Source organism: Sorex araneus, chromosome 4, assembly GCF_027595985.1.
Source record: "Sorex araneus isolate mSorAra2 chromosome 4, mSorAra2.pri, whole genome shotgun sequence".
Classification (NCBI taxonomy): Eukaryota; Metazoa; Chordata; class Mammalia; order Eulipotyphla; family Soricidae; genus Sorex; species Sorex araneus.
Window position 1 is genome coordinate 115,003,557 of NC_073305.1, and position 15,436 is coordinate 115,018,992.

Genomic DNA, 15,436 nt, shown 5'->3' on the forward strand with positions numbered 1-15,436 from the left:
ACAAGACACTAGTAGAATTGTATAAGAAAAAAACCTCCAACCCCACCAAAAAATGGGGAGAAGAAATAAACAGAAGTTTCCTCAAAAAGGAAATGCAAATGGCCAAAAGGCACATGAAAAAATGCTCTATGTTGATCCACTTATATGCAAACACGGAAAGTATTATGTTGAGTGAAATGAGTCAGAAAGAAAGAGACAGACATAGAAAGATTGCACTCATATGTGGAATATAAAGTAGCAGAGAGGTTCAAGCTTGCAATGATGCAACTTCTGGCAGATATTTCTCTGGACTTAGTTACTAAAATACTAAAATACAGAAATCCAAAACCTTTTGGCCACTATTGTAGCCACACGACCTCATATCTCTTCATTCTCAGCAATGGAAAACAATCAAATGCTTCCTTTCCAGCAGGTCTGACTTTGGGTGGGGGGGGACTCCAAACAATAATAGTGTTTTTTGTTAAAATATTGAATGTAATCAAAGTAAAGAGAAAGTAAAGTGAAATTTATCAGCTACACAAGTGGGGGGGGCTGGGGAGGTGAGGGGGTGGGGGGGAGGTTTACTGTGGTTCTTGGTGGTGGAATATGTGCACTGGTGAAGGGATGGGTGTTTGAGCATTGTGTAACTGAGACTTAAGCATGAAAGCTTTGTGACTTGCCACATGGTGATTCAATAAAAAATGAAAAATAAAAATAATAAAATAAAAAAATGCTCCACATTGCTAGTCATCAGGGAGATGCAAATCAAAACAACAATGGATATCATCTCACACCACAGAGACTGGCACACATTCAAAAGAACAAAAGCAACCAGTGCTGGTGTGGATGTGGGGAAAAAGGGACGCTCTTTCACTGTTGGTGGGAATGTCTACTGGTCCAGCCTTTCTGGAAAACAATATGGACAGTCCTTCAAAACTAGAAATTGAGCTTCCATATGACCCCACAATACTACTTCTGGAAATATATCCTGAGGATGCAAAAAGGCAGAGTAGAAATGACATCTGTACCTATATGTTCACTGCAGCACTGCTCACAATATCCAAAATCTGGACACAACCCGAATGCCCTAGAACAGTTAAAGAAACTTTGGTACTTCTACACAATGGAATACTATGCAACTGTTAGGAGAGATGAAATCATGAAATTTGCTTATAAATGGATAAACATGGAGAGTATCATGCTAAGTGAAATGAGTCAGAAAGAGAGGGACAGACATAGAAGGACTGCACTCATCTGTGGAATATAGAATAGCATCACATGAGGCTGACACCCAAGGACAGTAGATACGAGGGACAGGAGGATTGCCCCATAGCTGGAAGACTGCTTCATGAGCGGAGGAGAGAAGGCAGATGGAATAGAGAAGGGATCACTAAGAAAATGATGACTGGAGGAACCAGTTGGGACGGGAGATGCATGCCGAAAGTAGATAATGGAACACACATGATGACCTCTCAGTGTCTGTGTTGCAAACCATAATGCCCAAAAGTAGAGAGACAGTCTGGGGAATATTGTCTGCCATGGAGGCAGGGAGAGGTTGGGAAAGGAGGGTATACTGGAGATTTTGGTGATGGGGAATGTGCACTGGTGGAAGAATGGGTGTTTGATCATTGTGTGATTGTAACCCAAACATGAAAGCTTATAACCATCTCACAGTGATTCAATAAAATTTAAAAAATAAAATGAAATAAAAGATATTTCCAGCCATTAATCAAAATTTCCTGGTGGACATTTTCAAGGGCCACAACTATTCATTAGAACACACAATACAATTTCTAAATTGTGTTTTACAGTTCCACTGTAAAAACAGTGGTAGCTCCAGAGTTTGTTCACCAAAATGAGAGTGTCATTTCTCATACTACACCGAAGTCTAAGGAGAAAAAGACAAAGAAATGAAATCAAAAGAGACTGAATATGTGCCAGGGGAACCATCTTTCCAGGTCTTTGAGTACCCAGAGTATGATGACTACAAGGCAGAGGCTTTCCTGCGCCAGCAGAAGAGGATAGAATGCTATAGCAAAGCAAAAGAAGCTTATGGGGGAAGAGGGGGGATGTTGCTACATTTTATGCTCAGCAGGGTTGTCTCCATGAGCAGAATATGAGAGAAGCCAGTCACCTTGCTGCTTGAGATCTTTGAGAAAGTCAAAGATCTTTGACTTGCCTCCCTGTTACCACAGAATGTTTTAGACCTCCATGGATTACATGTGGATGAAGCAATTGAACACTTGACACACTTGATGGCAGTTTTACAGTAAAAAACTGAAGAATTTAAGCCGAACGGTGGGAAGTCCTACCTGACAGTGGTTACAGGGAGAGGAAACCATAGTCAGAGAGGAGTTGCTCACATTAAACCAGCTGTCAGTAAATAACTCACAAGCCATAGTTTCAGGTTCTCTGAAATCAAACCAGGGTGCTTGAAAGTCATGCTAAAGTAAAATAAATGTATTTGATTTAGAATCATAAAGGTTTGTAGGATAAAATTAGTTTTTGTAGTAAATTCTGCTTTACTGTAAATGTGTTGTATTAAAAATAATGTCCGGTTATAAAATAGAAAAGCATTATGATGTTTTTCAGAATTCAAAAGTTTAGATTTTGTACTGAATCACATGCCAAATATGTTGCCTGTTATTAAAGATATTTTATTGATTACAACTAGAGCGATAGCACAGTGAGTAGGGTGTTTGCCTTGCACGCAGCCAACCTGGGTTCGATTCCTCCGTCCCTCTTGAAAGCCAGGCAAGCTACTGAGAGTATCCCACCCTCACGGCAGAGCCTGGCAAGCTGCTTGTGGTGTATTTGATATGCCAAAAATAGTAACAAGTCTCACAATGGAGATGTTACTGGTGCCCACTCGAGCAAATCGATGAACAATGGGAAGACAGAGCTACAGTGGAGAGGTGCAATGGTAGTGGGATTGGTGTTGAAATATTGAATGTCTGTAACAAATCATTGTGAACAACTTTGTAAACCAGAGTGTTTATGTAAAGTGTAAGGGGAAAATAAAATTTTAAAAAATAAGAATTTTTTAAAAAATGCTCCCAGAATCATCTTAGACACATAAAGTTCACTCTAAAACTGAGAGCTTTCCTGAAGCTCTTTACTATATCCGTGCTCATGTAGTAAATTAGAATGTCTAACAAAAAACTCAGAGTCACTAGAATGAGGAAGGGGCAACTGATTTGCAACAGAATTATCTGCTATGCTCCTCTCATTCTGAACTGTCTGTATTTTAACTTTAGGTGGGAAACTATTTGTTTTTATGCTTTTGATTTGGAGCTAGGGATTTATACTCGAGAGACTTCTAAAATCTCAGGGTTAGGACGAATGGAGATGTTACTGAGACCACTCGAGAAAATCGATGATCAAAGGGATGATGATGATGATGATGATGACCCTTCTTGCTACATGAAAAGTTACTTGAGTGACACATTTTTATCATAATGATTAGTACAACATAGAAGAATACAGAAGAAAGCACAAAACATGCCTGCAGAGGAGAGGAAGGGAAGGAGGGAGAAAAATGGAGTTGGCCAGAATATTTATTCCTCTTCTCTACTCTCAGTGGTCAGTCTATGTCGCTTGAAAAAGTCTAGTTCCTTTCAAAACAGCTTCTGTCCAGCCACTCTTCATCTGGATTCCAGAAACTCTTCCTTGTTCCTTCAGACCTTCGGAAGGTGACAGCTGTCTATTTCTAAACCCATGCATGATATTTCACTGCTCTTAAGGTTCCCATTTAGCTGCCCCACAACTTAGTAAAATTGCTAAAAGACCCTCAAATTATTCTGTTTTGGGAACATTTCATAAATATAAGGAAATAAAGTTGAATCCATATTTTGTTAGAAAACTGATACTCTAGCCAGCCTATTTTCAGTCCAACCCCATACAAACTGTAGACATCAATTTCATAAACAGGTTTTAGACTATTTATTCTGGATATACTTTCATATGCATGTGTATAACATGATATCTATACAAAAATATACATACACATACACTTCTGTCTGTATGCATATAGAGTTAATCTTCACTTAATGGTAAGTATACATTTTGAAAAATTTATCCTTAGGCAATTTTGTCATTACACAGACATTAAAAAATATAATTATGATTTATAGCTTATATGTACTCTGCTACAGACATAGGTTATATGACATAGTTTATCAAGACCACATTGTATACCTGGTTTGTTACAGACCAAAAAGTCATTAAGAGATTCATAATTTCAAGTATATACAAGTATCATGTTCATAGACACAGATATATGCACATACTTGTTGTGTTTTTCAATGAGCTATCATGTTTTACATATTGTTTCTGTTACTTTTCTTTTACTCCAGTATTTGATAGGAAATAGTTTCATGTCAATGAGTATTAATTTATCTTACTTTTTAAAATGGCTGAAGTTTGTCTTAAAATCAATTACCATAATTTATTCAACTTCCAATCAATTTATCTAGCTTATAACTTTAAAATATAAACAATATGACAATTCTTTTCTTAAATTTACACCTTCATTCATATGTGCATAAATTTCTATTAAAAAGATTCTTAGCGGTGAAGTCATGAACTTTGCATATAAGTGGATCAACATGGAAAGTATCATGCTAAGTGAAATGAGCCAGAAAGAGAGGGACAGACATACAAAGATTGCACTCATCTGTGGAATATAAAATGGCAGAGTAGGAGACTAATATCCAAGAATAGTAGTATATAATACCAGGAGGTTGGCTCCATGGCTTGGAAGCTAGCCTCACACGCTGGGGGAAAGTCATTCTAGATAGAGAAGGGAGCACCAAGTAAAATATGATTGGAAATCCCAAGCTGGGAGGGAGATGCACGCTGAAAGTAGACTAGAGACTGAACATGATGGCGACTCAATATCCCTATTGCTAACTACAACACCCAAAAGGAGAGAGAAAGAGAACAAATTGGAATGCTCTGCCACAGAGGCGGAGCGGGGTGGGGGGGATGGGATAAAGGGGTGGGAGGGATACTGGGTTCATAAGTTGTGGAGAATGGACACTGGTGGAGGGATGGGTTCTTGAACATTGTATGAGGGAAACACAAGCACGAAGATGGGTAAATTTGTAACTGTACACTCACCGTGACTCACCAATTAAAAAATAAATAAATTGCTTAAAAAAGTAATAAAAAAGTAAAAAGATTCTTAGAAGTTATTGGATTTAAGGTACAGCTTTAAAATTTTCATTGAGACTGCCAAGTTGAGGGGCAGGAGCGATAGTATAGGAGGTAGCATGCCTTACTTGCGTGCAACCAACCACGGTTCAATCCCTGGTATTCCATATGGTTCTCTGAGCATCCTCAGAGCCAGGAATAACCCCTGAGTATCACCAGGTGTGACCTAAAACAGAAAAAAAAAAAAAAGAAACTTCCAAGCTGTGTCCAAAAGAGTATCACCAGTTTTCTCTTCCATCCACAGCGAAAGAAGAGGCCGGTTTCTTCATACTTGCTTAAATAGATATTATCCATATTTTCAATTTGGGCATTAGAGGGTTAAAAAAATTTCATTACTGTTTTGTTGCACATTTTTCTGATTACTATTGTTGTTGAGCATCTTTTCATATGTTTATTGGCCATTTGGGTTTTTTATTCTAGGAACCGGCTCTTCATATCTTTCATATATTTTTTCTAATTGTTTGTCTTTTGTAAAATATAAAGGACAGTTGTATATGTTCAGTATATTAATCTTTTGCCTTTTAAATCTATTGCAAACATTTTCACCCCATGTCACTTATCTTTTGCTATTGTTTATAGAGTTTTTTTTGTCTCTAGAAATTACTAATTCCATAAAGTTAAATCCATTAGCTCTTTTGTCATTTTATTCTTTAAGCTCTTTCTAGCTGAGGAATATAAGGAGAAAAACATTTAAAGAGGTAAATTAAAGTCTCTTAATTATGTTATGAGTTTATTTAATGAACTTATCTTACTATTATTTTTTAAATAGCGTGATAAAAAGTCGGCTATTTCCTTTGTTTTACAGGTCTCTTGCATTTAACACAAGCAAAGATTATTTTGTAAACAAACACCACACTATAATAAAGAACAGTTTCATCAACCCAAAAATACTCCTGTTGATTCACTTTAGTAACACAACCCTTGCCGTAGATTTCTGGACAGTCTGATGATCATTATTATTATTCATCATTACTATTATCCCATATTTCCCAGAACATCATATAAAAGGGATCATACAACATGTTACAATACTTCGTTTGTTGTTGTGCCGTACGTGGCAGTGCTCAGAACTAATCTAGGCCTGGTGGTCAGGGATCACTTTCAGTGGTGTTCAGGGGATTGTGCGGAGCCAGGAATAAAAACTGAGTACCTCACACTTGAAGGCAAGTGCTCTTCCGGAATCACATCCCCAGCCTCAGAGTATTAAAAATATTTTAGTCTACTTCTTTCACTGAAAATAGTACCTTAAAAATTGATCTAAGGAAGGCGTTGTATGTACCAATACTTATTTCTCATCACTAAATAATATTGTACTGTATAAATAAAGTAGCCACAATAAATCTAACCACCTACTGAAAGTTTTGGAGGGTTAGTTTCAGGGATAATGTATAGAAGGGTCACGCGGCCGACCCAAGTTCGATTCCTCTGCCCCTCTTGGAGAGCCCGGCAAGCTACCGACAGTATCGAGCCCTCGCGGCAGCGCCTGGCAAGCTACCCGTGTGTATTGGATATGCCAAAAACAGTAACAATAAGTCTCTCAATGAGAGACGTTACTGGTGCCCGCTCGAACAAATTGATGAGCAATGGGATGACAGTGACATAAATATTCAGGTACATATTTTTGAGTATATAGAAGTTTAAAATTTCAATAAATTCAATCCACCAAATTTTCTATTATGAATTATGCTTTTGTTGTCATGACTAAATATTTGTTGATTTTCCTTCTATATTTTCTTTTATTTTTATTTATTTATTTATTTTTGCTTTTTGGGTCACACCTGGTGATGCACAGGGGTTACTCCTGGCTCTGCACTCAGGAATTGCTCCTGGCGATGCTCAGGGGACCATATGGGATGCTGGGATTTGAACCCGGGTCGACTGAGTGCAAGGCAAATGCCCTACCCGCTGTGCTATTCCTCCAGTCCCCCTATATTTTCTTTTATAGGGCTTATAAGTTTATATACTTTTTGCAATAAAGAGATCATTTTTAATTGATTTTCACTAAAACTTGATTTGAGTTTTATGTCAAGGAATATTGTCCTGTGTGTACATGTTAAATATTTCTCATAATTCTTCTTGAAAGATTGTTCATATCTATTAAATTATCTTTGAACAGCTATCAAAATTAATTAGTTATCAGGGGATGGAACGATTTATGGACTGTTTGTCCTGTTTCAGTAATCTATGTTCTTATCCCCTCACATACCATGCATTGCTTTATAGTAAACCTCAAAAATAAGATTCTGTTATTTCCCCTTTCATTTCCTTTTCAAAAATATTTTGAAACTCTCTTGGTGCTTTGACTTTACATATACAACACCACCCTTTTCTGTTATAGGTGAATTTGAGGGATACTGACATCTCTGCTATGCTGAGTCTTTTGGTGATTGAACACCATGTATTCTATCACATACTGAGAACTTAAAAAAAAAATGCAAGTGAACACCATGTATTCTATCAGATACTGAGAACTTTATTGGACCAGGAACATGAGTTTAACAAAGAACAAAGGAACAAAATTTTCTTGGTTTAATACTAAAAAGTTGTGTGGTTGTAAACACTGGTCCATTTCCTTTGAGTTTAACAAAGAACATGTGATTACTATGTGCAAGTGTGTGAGTTCAATCCATGGCACTGTATGGGCCCACAGCACCACTGGATGTAGCTTGATTTCCTGCAACACTTCGAGAAGGGGAATGCTGGTGGCCTCTTGGGCTTGAGCAAGCAATACCGTGAGGAGAGAATTGCTTGGAGAATTCTGGAACCCCTAGATACTATGGGTATAATTCTTTAAAATAAATTTCTTTCACCATAATTTTGTAGTTTTTATTATACAGGTCCCACATGTTTGAGGATGACCCTTCTCTTTAGCCCCATCCCCACCCCCCCCTCAGCACTTCAATTTTTGCAATCCCTCAGCACTTCAATTTTTTAGGAAGGGCTTGAATAGTATTGGTACTATATCACTGTATCACTGTCATTCTGTTGCTCATTGATTTGCTCAAGCGGGCACCAGTAACGTCTCCATTGTGAGACTTGTTGTTATTGTTTTTGGCATAACAAATACTCCACGAGTAGCTTGCCAGGCTCTGCTGTGCAGACGAGATACTCTCAGTAGTTTGCCGGGCTCTTCGAGAGGGATGGAGGAATTGAACCCGGGTTGGCCACGTGCAAGGCAAACACCCTACCCACTGTGCTATCGTTTCTTCTTTTAAAGCTTTTCGAATTAAGGGTAATACCATATGGTCCTGGCCCATTGTTCTTAGGGAGACTTGTTTGAGTTGGAGGCCACACAGTACTTACTCCTGATTTTCTGCTCAGGGATCACTTCTGGTGGCACTCTGGAAACTACATGTTGTACCAGGGATTCAAATCTCAGGTAGCAAATGCCTTAATCTCTACAATATTTCTCTGGGCCCTGTAGAGAGACTTTCAATGACCATTTCAATATCTTCACTTAAGATTTATCTGTTCAAGCAAAATTTTCTGGGTTTAATATTAGAAAGTTATGTGGTTGTGAACACTTGTCCATTTCCTTTAAGTTGTACAATTTGTTTGCAATGAGCATTCATAGCTATTCTTTGACTTCTGGTTCTTTTTTATTTTCCTCTTTGAGTCACACCCGGCAATGCACAGAGGTTACTCCTGGCTCTGCACTCAGGCGGTGCTCAGGGGACCATATGGGATGCTGGGAATCAAACCCGGGTCGGCCGCGTGCAAGGCAAATGCCCTACCTGCTGTGCTATTGCTCCAGCCCCTGGATTTTTTTTCTTAATAAGTCTTCTCTGGTTTTCATGATGACTCTAGCAAGAGGAATCTACCAGTGATCCAGAAGCTAACATGCAGCAGTATTTTAATTCCCCGAGTCTTGGACATGCACCCAGGACCTGACTTGACTTAGGTCTGAAGTTCATTGTCAGGGGAGACACTCTGCTTGCAGTCAAGGTCTGACAAAATTGCTAAAATTCAGAACTGTAACAGCACACAGCATGACATAGCCAAGTGGATCTTTCCCTCTACAGGCGCCCACTGAGTGACTCCGTAGTCCTGCCTCTCCCCTGCTTGATCTGCAATTCTCACCTCAAAAGTTCTCTCCTCTGTCTGGAGAGTTCCAGGAACTCTAACCCTCTAACCACCCCCAACCCCTCTCCCTTGGACATTATGGTTTGCACTACAGGTATTGAAAAGTTCATGTGTTTGTCCCTTTACCTACTTTTAGCACCCAATTCTTGTCCAGAGTGATCATTTCTAACTATCATTGTCATAGTGATCCTTTGTCTATCCTAACTGCCTTCCTGTCCTCAATACCACTTGTGGCAAGCTTCCAACCAGTCCTCCTGGCTCTTGTTTCTATTGTTCTTGGTTATTCATCTCACATTTGTTTTTAATATCCCACAAATAAATGCAGTTATTCTATGTGTCCTTCTTTTTCTGACTTATTTCACTTAGCATGATACTCCCCATGTCCATCCATTTATAAGTGAATTTCATGACTTCATTTTTCTTACAGCTGCATAGTATTCCATTATATAGATGTACTGTAGTTTCTTTATCCAGTCATCTATTCTCGGGTACTCAGTTATTTCCAGATTCTGGCTACTCTGAATTGTGCTGAAATGAACATATAAATGCAGATGGTATTTCTACTGTGTGTTATGGGGCCCTTATGATATATTCCTAGAAGTGGTATTGCTAGGTCATACAGAAGTTTAATATCTAGTTTTTTGAGGAATTCCCATTTTGTTTTCCAAAATATTGGACCAGTTGTCATTTTCACCAAAAATGAAGGAGTGTCTCTTCCGCTCCACACCCATGCCAGCACTGGTTGGTCTCATTCTTTTTGAAGTGTTCCAATTTCTGTAGTGTGAGAGATCTAATTGCTTTTATTTGCATCTTGAAACAATGTGATTAGATCAGGTAATGCATTTAAAGCATCAGGCATAGTTCCAGTAATCGAAAATACTTTTTAAAACTAAAAACTAAAATACTCTAATCATTATTAGCTATTATGAGCATTCAGAAGCAGCATTTTAAAAATTTTTTCTCAGTATTTCTGTATTAAGAAATTCAAATGACACCTTGCCTTATGTGAAACCCTAAACTATGGGGAATATGAAGTTGTAAAATGTGTCACATCTTCCTTCCAAATCTTGTCATCTGAAGGAGGAATAAGACGTGTCCAAGAATATGTAATATGTGACTGAATAAAAGTCATGCTATAGTATATATATATATATATATATATATATATAGGAATACTACTTGGTCATAAGAAAAAGTCATGCAATTTTCTGCTACATGGAGGGATCTGGAGAGTATCATGGTGAGTGAAGTTAGCAAGACAGAGAGAGATTGACACACAATGATCTTTCACATATGTGGGATATAAAGAGATATCATGGTGCAATAACAATGCCAAAGACAATGGAAATAAAGAACATGAGAACTGGTATTCGGTAGAAAACATGCCACTTGAGGAGGCTAAGGGAAAGGGATAGGATGGGAGGTGCAGGGGCCAGGGCAGTGGAGGCAGGGGGGGATAAGCAACACTTATGGTGGAGGGAAGCATTCAACTGGGAGGAGAATGTGTTGCTTAAAGGTGGTAAAATATTATGTATGATACCCTACTAGTGGGCTGGAGCGATAGCACAGCAGGTAAGGCATTTGCCTTGCACACAGCAGACCTGGGTTCAATTCCTCCATCCCTCTCAGAGAGCCCGGCAAACTACTGAGAGTATCCCGCCCGCACAGTAGAGGCTGGCAAGCTACCCGTGGTGTATTCGATATGCCAGAAACAGTAACAACAAATCTCACAATGGAGACTTTACTGGTGCCCGCTTGAGCAAATCAATGAACAATGGGATGACAGTGCAGTGCTACAGTGCCACCCTATCAGTAACATGCAAAACATGTCTGTACACATTTCTCTGGACTTAGTTACTAAAATACTAAAATACAGAAACCCAAAACTATGCTGCTGCTAGTGCGGCCTCCTGACCTCATATCTCTTCATTCTCAGCAATGGAAAATAAATTACCAAATGCTTTCTTTTCAGCAGATCGACTTTAGGGGGTAGAAACTCCAAATCAATAATAGTGAATTTTTTTTGTTTAAATATTGAATGTAATCAAAGTAAAGTGAAAGTAAAGTGAAATTTACCAGTTACACATGCGGGGTGGGGGGCTGGGGAGGTGGGGGGAAGGGGGGAGGTATATAGTGATTCTTGGTGGTGGAATATGTGCACTGGTGAAGGGATGGGTGTTTGAGCATTGTATAACTGAGACTTAAACCTGAAAGCTTTGTAACTTTCCACATGGTGAATCAATAAAAGAATTAAAAAAAAAACATGTCTGTACATGTTTAGATGTATAAACATATATAAAAATATATACCGACATAGATACACATTATATATAGAAGCAGATTGGTGGGCGGGAGGCAAATTGGGGCGGGGGGGCGGTCATTGGTGGAGGGAAGTCACCCCTGGTGAAGAGATAGATGTTGAAACTTTGTGTAACTGAAACCCAATCATGAATAACTTTGTAACTTCAAGGTGACAAAATAAATTAAAATACAAAATCAGGTAAAGAAAAAAAAGGAAAGACATGGGTAAAATGAGTAAACTTAAAAGATCAGGGATGTGACCTTGTGGGAGAAGGTGTGCGTGCACATGTGAGCCTAAGGTTGATCCTGGCAGTAGAGGCAAGAAGTATACCTGAGGATGACAAATCAGGGGTGGCTTCAGAGCCACCAACAATCACGGGAGAGCACAAGCTCGTCTCAATCAGGAGGAGCCAATGTGTGAAGCTGACAGGCACTTAAAAGCACTCCCCAAATACCGATTTCTTGCCCAATATCAAAAATAATCCTGGCCAGTTTTAAGTAGCTACTCTAAATGTAATGTATTTTTTTAAATAACGGAATATATAGTGCTAATTTGAGTATCTTGGTTTTTTTTTCCTTCTTGTTTCGACCACAGTCAAATTTAATTATATGGTATTCTTTAAAAAAAATAGTAAAGGAATTCTTGCAAGTCTGCCTAATAAGTACTAATTAATTCAGCCAAGTTAAACGAGCTGTAAACGAAACTGACAAATGCTATTTTCCCACTTTCCGTATTTTTCCTTAATTTCCTTTTCTATCCAGTAGAAAAGAGTTTCAGGATATTGAAACTCCTGCCACTGTACAGGGAGTCAAGGAATGAGGATAATTAACGTGGACAAGTGCTGAATCCGTTTCCTTTCCATCTTTAACATGCAGTAAAAGCCACTGGACTATCAGTGTAGAGGTTTGTAGTCAGTAGTCTTGATGCCCCGTAAAAGGCATCAGTTTTAATGATCTCTTCTTCAGTCGCGTCTGCCTTCTGTCTGTGGCTGGAAGAAAGGCCAAGCTCCAGGGAGGAAAGCATTCTCTGCTTTTTGCAGAAGGAGTCAGATGAGACTGCTCACAGTGAGTGAGCAGAGGTTCTTAATGGGGGTTTATGCCCTTGGCTGGAGAAATTGTACAGGGATCCAGGATCAGTTCTGGTCTGTGGTCCAATATCCCTTCACTAAAACAAACAGTTGTTTATGCTCTGGGAGTGAGTATGATAGTTGATACTCTGTCAATTAAATCTTTGCTAATTCATATGGAAACACATTTTGTAAATGACTGTGTTGCGAGTTTGGAGGACTTAGGGTCTGTCCTGCTATACAATGTGAGAATCACCCCTCCTCTCCCCCAAGCTCTCCAGGACTGATTCTTGTGCGCAGAGCCGGGAGTAAGTCCCAAACACTGCTGAGTGTGGCACCCAAACAAAGATGTAAAGACCTCGGACACAGGTTTCTACATGTATTCTAGGTGCTTATCTTCTCTTGGAAGTCTACTTTTAAAACACAGTTGTTGCTGGAAAGACAAGACATAGAATTGGTTTGTCGATATCCCCCTAATCATCATCATCATGTCATCTTCTAGATCGCCGTGACCACTTAGCTATCAAGTGCCTATTTTATGCCATACTGGGGTTAGAAATGGTGCACTCACAGAGACTTAAGTTCCATTTTTAAATCATTCATATCAGTGAGAGCTGGAGCAGACATTTTTAATTATTTATCAAAGCTCTTCAGGCCCAGCAAGTTGCTTTCCTCTGGTTAATTTCTAAATATTCAATTCTACTCATAGGACAGAATAATTTTTATTTAGGTTTGACATGACACACGGTGCTTTTGGTTAAATGTAAATGTGCCCATTAAGTCAGCAACGCAGGAAGACTCTACCATGGTTTGAATACTCATGTAACCTCAAATTCACAGGTTGAAATTTTATTTATTTATTTATTTTTTCAATTTTATCTTTTTTAAATTTTGTTTATAATTTATTTTATTGAATCACCAAGTGGAAAGTTACAAAGTTCTCAGGCTTATATCTCAGTTATACAATGCTCAAACACCCATCCCTTCACCAGTGCCCATATTCCACCACCAATAAAAACAAAAACAAAACAAAAACAAAAACAAAACAGTATACATCCCACCCCTCACCCCCTAACACCCCCCATGCGTGAGTGATAATTTCACTTCCTTTTCTCTTTACCTTGATTACATTCCAGATTTCAACACACAACACACTATTGTTGTTAGAGTTTCAAAACAGACTCACTATTTTTGTTGGAATTTATCCCCCAAGAGTACAGCTCTATTGACAAGGAAATATTTGATAATAAGTTTTACACTGATGAGAATGAAGAGATAAAATGTCTTAAAAGAGATAAAAGAGATAAAATTGTATACCGCGGCTGCGCGGTTTACAATTTCTGTATTATAGTAATTAAGTCCGCGGAGATTTAAGTTGGAAAATGAATCATTTCCCTTCCTGGAACAGCATGTAGCAAAAGCTTAGTTCACAGTCTCCATACATGGGTGCAAGCACTTGCTGGAAACCCAAATCCTAAAGCTGTCTCTGGTTCCCGCTCGTTCCACATCCACCAGCTGTGCAGAGGCATGGGCACCCGGGCCGAAACTCGGCCGGAGCCAAGCACCGGCCCCGGCTGGGGCTGCCCCGGTATCCCGCGGCTGTTTCAAGTTCAAAGCACATTTTTTTTTCCCGCGCCAAAAGTTCATACCTTCTCAAAGGACCCACAAAATGTCGGACACCACGCCTTCTCCCGGAGGGGAGAGAGACCAAGAAGAAAGGATATTTCCTCCGTTAGCCGGCGTGGGGCAAGAGCTTAGAGGTTGAAATCTTAATGCCCAATGTTATGGGCTTGCAGAAGGTGCCTAGGTGATGAGTGTAGTAGCATCCTCAACCAAAGGAAGTAGTATTCTTTTCCTAAAAAGGAAGGCTTCTTAGCCTTCAGCCTTATGAGCAGGAGTGAGTAGTGGCCTGGAAGCAGATTTTCATCACATAGACTTGGCACCTACCTAGTTCTCCGAGCTCCAGAGGGATAAGAAATGAATGTTTCTTGCTTATAATTTACTCAGTCTGTGGTATTTTGGTATAGTAGCCCCAATAGACTAAATCAACATCTAAGCAAACAATTGCATCATTGCATACTCCATAAACATCTCTCCTAGGAGAGCAAGGGAACTGCTGAGATTGTGTACAACCTTCTTGATGCTGATGGGCTCACACTCTGCCTCTCCACTCAGACGTGGTTCCCTGTTGGAAAATACTGGGTTGTCCTTGCTCCTCCCGTAGGGAGCTTAGGTTTATTGAGCTACTCTCACAACAGTGCCCCTGAGGCACACCCAATTCCATCAAGCACTAATAATCCTATATTGCTTCTCTCTTTCCTTTATGTCATTTGCATGGTTAATATAGCAATGTCCTTTTTGTATAGACATAGAAAAGTTGATGCTATGTTTTGTAACGTTGGAGTTAATTGACTACAAAATAATATTTACTCCAGGGCATACATATTTACTGGACTTAAGCCTCAGTTTCCCTTAGTTCCTGTTACTTTAAGAGCAGGTCCCAACAAAGGACTGGATGGACCCAGGGCAAACTGCAAGCTACCGTGGCATCAAAATGGGCCAGGCCAAGTGCCGTAATACTTAACTATAAGTTAAGAGCACAGTCATGGACAAACTGTGTCATGACCCAAAAAGAAGTAACTGAATATGGACCCTGCTGGGGTTAGGAAAGACTAGCCTGGCCTGAAGACTGTGGTCTGGAATATATAGCAAGATATTCCCAGGAAGAGCCAAACTTTAAGCTTAGTATATCTCTTACTGTGTTCATAAAAAATAAATAGAAATACTATAAG

At 39.2% G+C, this 15,436-nt stretch overlaps 1 pseudogene; it reads left to right on the forward strand.

Annotated features, from left to right (window-relative positions):
- Window positions 1–2,520, forward strand: part of LOC101544773 (NEDD4-binding protein 2-like) — a 47,146-nt pseudogene extending 44,626 nt beyond the window's left edge.
- Window positions 2,521–15,436: the final 12,916 nt, after the last annotated feature.